The following is a 6817-nucleotide window of genomic DNA, read 5'->3' on the forward strand; positions in this document are numbered from 1 at the left end:
GAAATGTTCATTGTAAGTGCATTCTCTTATACTCACATTGCCAGCACATATAAGCGCTTTCATGTAAGTTCAATCTGCCTCAGATGAAATCATCCTTTACTTTTAAAACTGTGAGTATATAATCAAAGACGTTACCAAATCCAAAGATCACTGAGGAAAAAAAAAAGACAGTATAGTTCAAAACATAGCTTTTATAGAAAATATTTCTATATTCTGAGCACTCTTTATAATGTAAGAAATTTTTCTGTTAAATAAGAGAGTAGGGAACTTGTTTCTTTTATGAAAGATTTTATAATTCTTATGGAAACTTCTTTATTTTACTATATATATAAACACTTGAAACTATAAAATAGTGTCATTTCAATTCCATTTATTAAGAGCTGAACTAGGAATGAAACTGGGGTCTGGGTTCCAAAAAGATGAGTTCGTTGTGCTTCCTCCCCACAAAAAGCTTGTCATACGGTCAGAAACACAGAAGTAAAAGTAGATGAATTTAATCAAATGGGTAACCAACTTTAAAAGGGTAGAAATGTAATGAGACAGAGAAAATCGTGTTTTTCCGGAACTCCTCTCAAGGTTAACATGTGAGGTTGGAAGACAGAGTTGGGAAGAAGAAAGGAGATCAGGGAAGGAAGGAGGTGAGAACCAGAGGGCGCAGCTTGATTGGAGAGAGCTGATGGATTACTCACCACCCCCAACCCACACTGCGGTCTCCTTCCGTGGTGTGTGTGGCTGGAGGTGTTAACTCCTAGGGGTCCTGCCTTTCCTTCTCCTCTCTGGACCCTCAGCCTCTCCTCCAAACCTGTGTGGACAACGTATTAGGAGAGAGAGATATTGTAGATGCAGGTGTTTTTTGTTTTTTTGGTTTTTTTGAAGTATAGTTGATTGACAATGTTGTGCTAATTTCTGCTATACAACAAAGTTATTCAGTTGTACATACATATGTTCTTTTTTTATACATCCTTTTCCATTATGGTTTATCACCAGATATTGAATGTAGTTCCCTATACTATATGGGCTATTGAATGGGCTTCCCTAGTGGCTCAGATGGTGAAGAATTTGCCTGCAATTTGGGAGAGCTGGGTTCGATCCCTGGTAAGGAAGATCTCCTGGGGAAGGGAATGGCAACCCACTCAAGTATTCTTGCCCAGAGAATTCCATGCACAGAGGAGCCTGGTGGACTATAGTTCATGGGGTACTACAGTTCACAAAGAGTTGGGCACGACTGAGCGACTCACACTTTCACTTTACTTTTCTTGCTATATAGTAAGACCTTGTTGTTTAGCCATCTTGTATATAATAGTTTGTATCTACTGACCCCAGACTCCCACTCCATCACCCCCAATCCCCTCCTCCTGGGCAACCACAAGCCTGTTCTCTATGTCTGTGAGTCTCTTTCGATTTCATAGGTAAGTTCATTTGTGACATATTTTACATCCCGCATATAAGTGATATTATAGGATATGTGTTTTTCTGACTTGCTTCACTTGGTTTAATAACCTCTAGTTTCATGTTGCTGCAGATAGCATCACTTCATCCTTTTCTATGGCTGAGGAGCATTCCATTGTATATATGTACAACATCTTCTCTATCAATCAATGAACATGTAGGTTGTTTCCATGACTTGGCTATTGTGAATAGTCCTGCTATGAACATAGGGGTGTATGTATCTTTTTGAATTACAGTTTTGTCTGGATATATACCCAGGAGTGGGATTGCTGGATCACATGACAACTCTATTTTTAGTTTTCTGAGGAATCTCCATACTGTTTTCCATAGTGGCTGCACCAATTTACATTCCCACCAACAATATAGGCGAGTTCTCTTTTCTTCACACCCTCTCCAGCATTTGTTATTTAGACTTTAATGATAGCCATTCTGACCAATGTAGCAAAGTGGTACACTTCATGTGAAGTGGTTCCTCATTGTAGTTTCAATTTGTATTTCTCTAATAACTAGCGATGTTGAGAATCTTTACATGTGCCCGTTGGCCATCTGTATGCCTTCTTTGGAGAAATGTTTACTTAGCTCTTTTTTTTGGGGGGGGGGGGATTTCTGTGTACATGTTATTTTTTATGCTCCTCTGCTCATTTTTCTATTGGGTCATTCATTTTTTGTTGTTGTTGAGTTGTATGAACTGTTTGTATATTTTAGAAATTAAGCCCTTGTTGGTTACACAGTTTGTAAATATTTTCTCCCATTCTGCAAGTTGTCTTTTCATTTTGATTATGGTCTCTTTTGCTGGGAAGCACTTTTATTTTAATCATTGCTGCAAAGGAACCGCAAACTGAGTGAGTTGCTTGTTAAGGCCAGGAACACACTGAAATCCATAATGTGTAGACAAAATACTTTAAAAAAAAAAAGCATTAAGTTAAATTCGTGGATTTCCACTATACTGTCTCTTCCCTGAGAGGCTGGCACTTCTCTACTGAGCTCCAGACCTACATCCCTCATCACCAGAGTCAATCTCCTCATCTTTGCCCAGCAAACCTGCCTTCCTTATCTTAGCAGATCAAACACCATCAACTACTTTGCCTTCACCAGAAACAGGGAAGTTAGTCTTCACTCCTCTACAGTGAGTCCCTGTCTGATCAGGGCTACCTGCCGAGCATCTTTCAACTCTGTGATCCCGGTGCCCCATCACTGCCTTAGTTCAGATCCTCAGCACAGCCCCCTTCCTTCCGCAGCAGCTCTCAGCGCTGTCTCTACTCCAGCCTCACCAGCCTCGAGCTGTGCATCTTTCTATTGCTGCCAACGACCTTTCTGAAATGATCGTTTGATTGTGTTATGTTACAATTCTTCAGCGCTATCATCCACCTACAGAAAGTCCAAACTTTTTAACATGGTGAATAAAGAGTGTGATGATCTTTTTCAGCCAGGCTTTTCAGTCTCATCTCCCATCACTCTCTACATGCAAATCCTATCCTTGACCTGTGTTCTGACTCTGAGAGCCTCGTCTACATTTGCTAGACATGAACCCTTTAGTGAACCCTAGAGACACAAGAGTGAGCCGAGAGAGCAGGGCCCAGTCCTCTGGAGCTTAGAGTGCCCTTGCAGGACCCCAAGGGAAGCACCCTCCCTGCCTTCTGTACCTCTGCACCTGCTTTTCACCTGCCCCACATCCTGCCTTGTCAGAGGCATAGCCGCGCTGACCCAGCCAATGGCTGACTGGGTGAGGGAATCACTTAACCCCTCCAGGCCTCAGTCTTTAATCTATAACATGACTAGATAGCTCACATGATCTTTAAAATTTCTCCCAATTTTTGCAAGTTATAAACCTAAAGAATACTTCTAAATTTCCAAATTAGAGAAGAAAGAATCCTCAGAAATGTCCCAACAAATAGTCATGTTTAAACTCTTGTAAGCAGCACTGTGAACATGTTGAAACTGCCAAGTTTTCTTTTGCCATAAAAGAAGGGATCCAGATTTCAAGCAAGATGTGTTCTCCACTGACTCTCAAGCTCTGACACCTAATTAAGGTGTAGCTTTATTTAACTAACGCCCTTTGTAAATTAGAAAGCAGTAAAGAAAATGTTTCTGTCATTCCTTTAACTGTGTGCTGTACTATTTTTCCATGAAGTCATTATATAAGTGCATTCCCTGAATTTCAAGGGAAAGGAAGATGACCTCACCTCTGAAAAGCTGTTTCTTCTGCGTCTAACAAAAGGAAAGTGGGCCTTTGGCATTTTTTTGCTAGACACCTCAAATCCAAATTTATACCATTGAATTACAAGTAAGTCTCCTGGAATAGGGTCAGACAGTGCCAAACTGTCTTCAACTCAAAATAAAGCTAGCTTTGATGTATTTTTAACCTAGGTTCATAAATTAACTTTTAGAGAAAAACCCATATTTCAAGCTGAAATAAAACTGTGAAACACATATAATTAACCAAATCATGAACAGTTTTCATTTTGATTCTTTCACTAGACTTTTAAAGGGAAAATGTTATCAGATACGTTTTTAAATGTACTATTATTATGCTGGTGTCAGTTTCCCAGTTTTGATATTGAACTAGGGTTATATAAGATGTTTACTTCAATAGCTAAGGGAAGTTGGGTGAAGGATACATGTGACTCTCTTTGCAATTTCTGCAACTTCCTATGAGTTTATAGGGGGCTTCCCTGGTGGCTTAGATGGTAAAGAATCTGCCTGCAATGCAGGAGACCCGGGTTTGATCCCTGGGTCAGGAAGATCCACTGGAGAAGGGAATGGCAGCCCATTCCAGTATTTTTGCCTGGTGAATTCTATGGACAGACCCTAGGGTCACAAAGAGTCAGACATGACTGAGCGACTATATAGGATGGGATGAGTTTATAAGTACTTCAAAATAAAAGCCAGGCTCCACCTAATGAATTAATGAATCTAATCAGGGGTCACCAATGGTTGTTACCATCACAAAAAGAGAGATAATTGGGTATCATACATCCCCTAGTAGAAGCGTAAGTCCATCCATGAATAGTGAGTGAAAGTCACTCAGTCATGTCCAGCTCTTTGTGACCCCATGGATATACAGTCCATGGAATTCTCCAGGCCAGAGTATTGGAGTGGGTAGCTGTTCCCTTCTCCAAGGGATCTTCCCAACCCAGGGATGGAACCCAGGTCTCCTGCATTGCAGGCAGATTCTTCAAGAGCTGAGCCACCAAGGAAGCCCAAGAATATTGGAGTGGGTAGCCTATCCCTTCTCCAGCGGATCTTCCCAACCCAGGAATCAAACGGGGGTCTCCTGCGTTGCAGATGGATTCTTTACCGTATTCTTTACTCATCCTTGAATGAGTCTTACCAAAAAGCAGCCATGAATGTAATCCAATCTCCATCCAATGACCAATTTGTAGGAAAATAAAGAGCAGAAAAATAGACTGAGAGATATCACAAGGGGGTACAATCAGCAAGATCCAGATAATGGGAAAATCTACAGAACAAATGATCTTGTTTCTTCAACAAGTAAGTTGCAAAAAGAGACAACAGAGAGAGAGATGAGGAAAATCTGGGGACAAGAGCCTTAAAGACACACCAACCAGCCTCAATGCATGGGCCTTATTTAGATTCTGCTTTGAACAAACTGTTAAGACTAAAAATCCTATTGGATTTAAGAAATGATTCAGCATTTTAACACTCATTGAATAATTTATAATTTTTTAATGTCAACTTTAAAAAAAGTCCACATTTTATACATATAATACTTTCATTGACGTGTATTAATGGCATCTTCCTACATGTTTAAGTGTTTTTGTATGGAGGGTACAGTGCCTGAGTTGTGGTAACTAGACCCAATTATGACCTAAAGCCCTGGTCTGCAGGGAGCATCTGGTCACCAGGAGGAAAAGAAAGCAGGAAGGTTGAGAATTAGACACTGACTTAGATTTGTCCTCCTCTTCCAGTGAGGTTCCATAACTCTCCAGTTGAAATATTAAACACTTGGCAAAGCTAAATACCGGATAGGTTTCTTTCATCAGCCTGGGTGGTTCCAGGTGTGCGGGAGTGAAGCCTATCCAAATAGAAATCACTCTGCCCCATTAGCCTGAGATATGGTTGAGAAGAAACTTCGATTACTACTCCTGTTCTTAAGTGTTTATTATCTGGACAAATTACCACTTCCACCTAAGTCTCCTACAGTTCTCAGCAAAAAACAAAACAAAACAGTGAGTGTTTTAGGGCAGTGCTAACTAAATTTTAATTTTCAAAGTCTCAATATGTTAAGTATGTTTTGTTCAGGAATTTTTCAGCAAGACTTTGATGACAACTACCTCCTTCAGAATTTTTCTCTGTGTGATTTACTCAATGTCCTTTGGGAATTTGAGAGGAGAGATTAAAGTTTACTAAACCTAGTTCTCAGGAAATAGCTGAGATTTTATAAACACACCAAGCCTTCCCAAGGGTGAACTGAATTGGGGTGATGTCCCTAATCCTTCCTTTTAATGGGGCTGCTCAGCTGTAATAAAGGATGGGAGATCCCTTGGGATGGCAGCAAGAGAGAGAAAAGGAGGTGGCTCTTACGGTTGGTTTTTTAAATCTCAGAGAGAGAGGTATATAGATTTATATGGAATTCACATATTTGCATATAAACCCAAATATCAGTCTCTGCCACCCACCCCACACACCCCCACATCCCCCCCTGCCCCGCTCAAAGGGAACCTCCCTCCGGTGTAATTTTCCTTTCATCAGCTCCTGCGTGGGATCTAAGCTGCAGCCTCTCTGTACCCCAGGAGCAACTACCATGCATTGCCAGCCACAGCCTGCTCCCTTGGACCTCAACCTGCTGCTCAACACAGGATCAGCAGGTTGGGGAGTGGGGCGGGCAGCCACATCTTCCTTTGCTGCCCACCCCCTTTATTCCCTCGAATCATCCCTAAACCTGGTTCTACGAGCCTGTCACATCTTGCTAAAAGGATTGCTTGCAACAACACAAACAGTTGGCAATTAAATATTAAATATCCTGACCATCCGCCACTCCACTTAAATTCATTCATAAAGAAATATGTATTGATCATCTACAATATGCCAGATACTCTGATAAGCTTAAGGGTTGTATTGATCAGAGCTAAACTACAGATAACAGATATTATACCAGCTAGTTTAAACAGAGAATAGTTTTCAAAAGAATTTAGATGCTCCCCCAAAAGTCACTGGAAAGACAAGAGAAGCCTCTAGGCTAAGCAAAGCAGCCAAGAGAATGTGCGCTCAGATCTTTTTTTGAGAAGAAACTTGCTTTGAGGAGCATGGTTAGCTGACCGCTGCCACCTGCAGGGACCACTGCAGGGCACAGACAAGGCCACACGCTCTCCAGGCTGCCCCCAGCCCCTGGCTGAGCCCAGGGGGT

At 41.3% G+C, this 6817-nt stretch overlaps 1 pseudogene; it reads left to right on the top strand.

Annotated features, from left to right (window-relative positions):
• Positions 1 to 2780, top strand: part of LOC122678990 — a 50303-nt pseudogene extending 47523 nt beyond the window's left edge.
• Positions 2781 to 6817: the final 4037 nt, after the last annotated feature.

Source organism: Cervus elaphus, chromosome 3 (genome assembly GCF_910594005.1).
Source record: "Cervus elaphus chromosome 3, mCerEla1.1, whole genome shotgun sequence".
In the NCBI taxonomy this organism is placed as follows: Eukaryota; Metazoa; Chordata; class Mammalia; order Artiodactyla; family Cervidae; genus Cervus; species Cervus elaphus.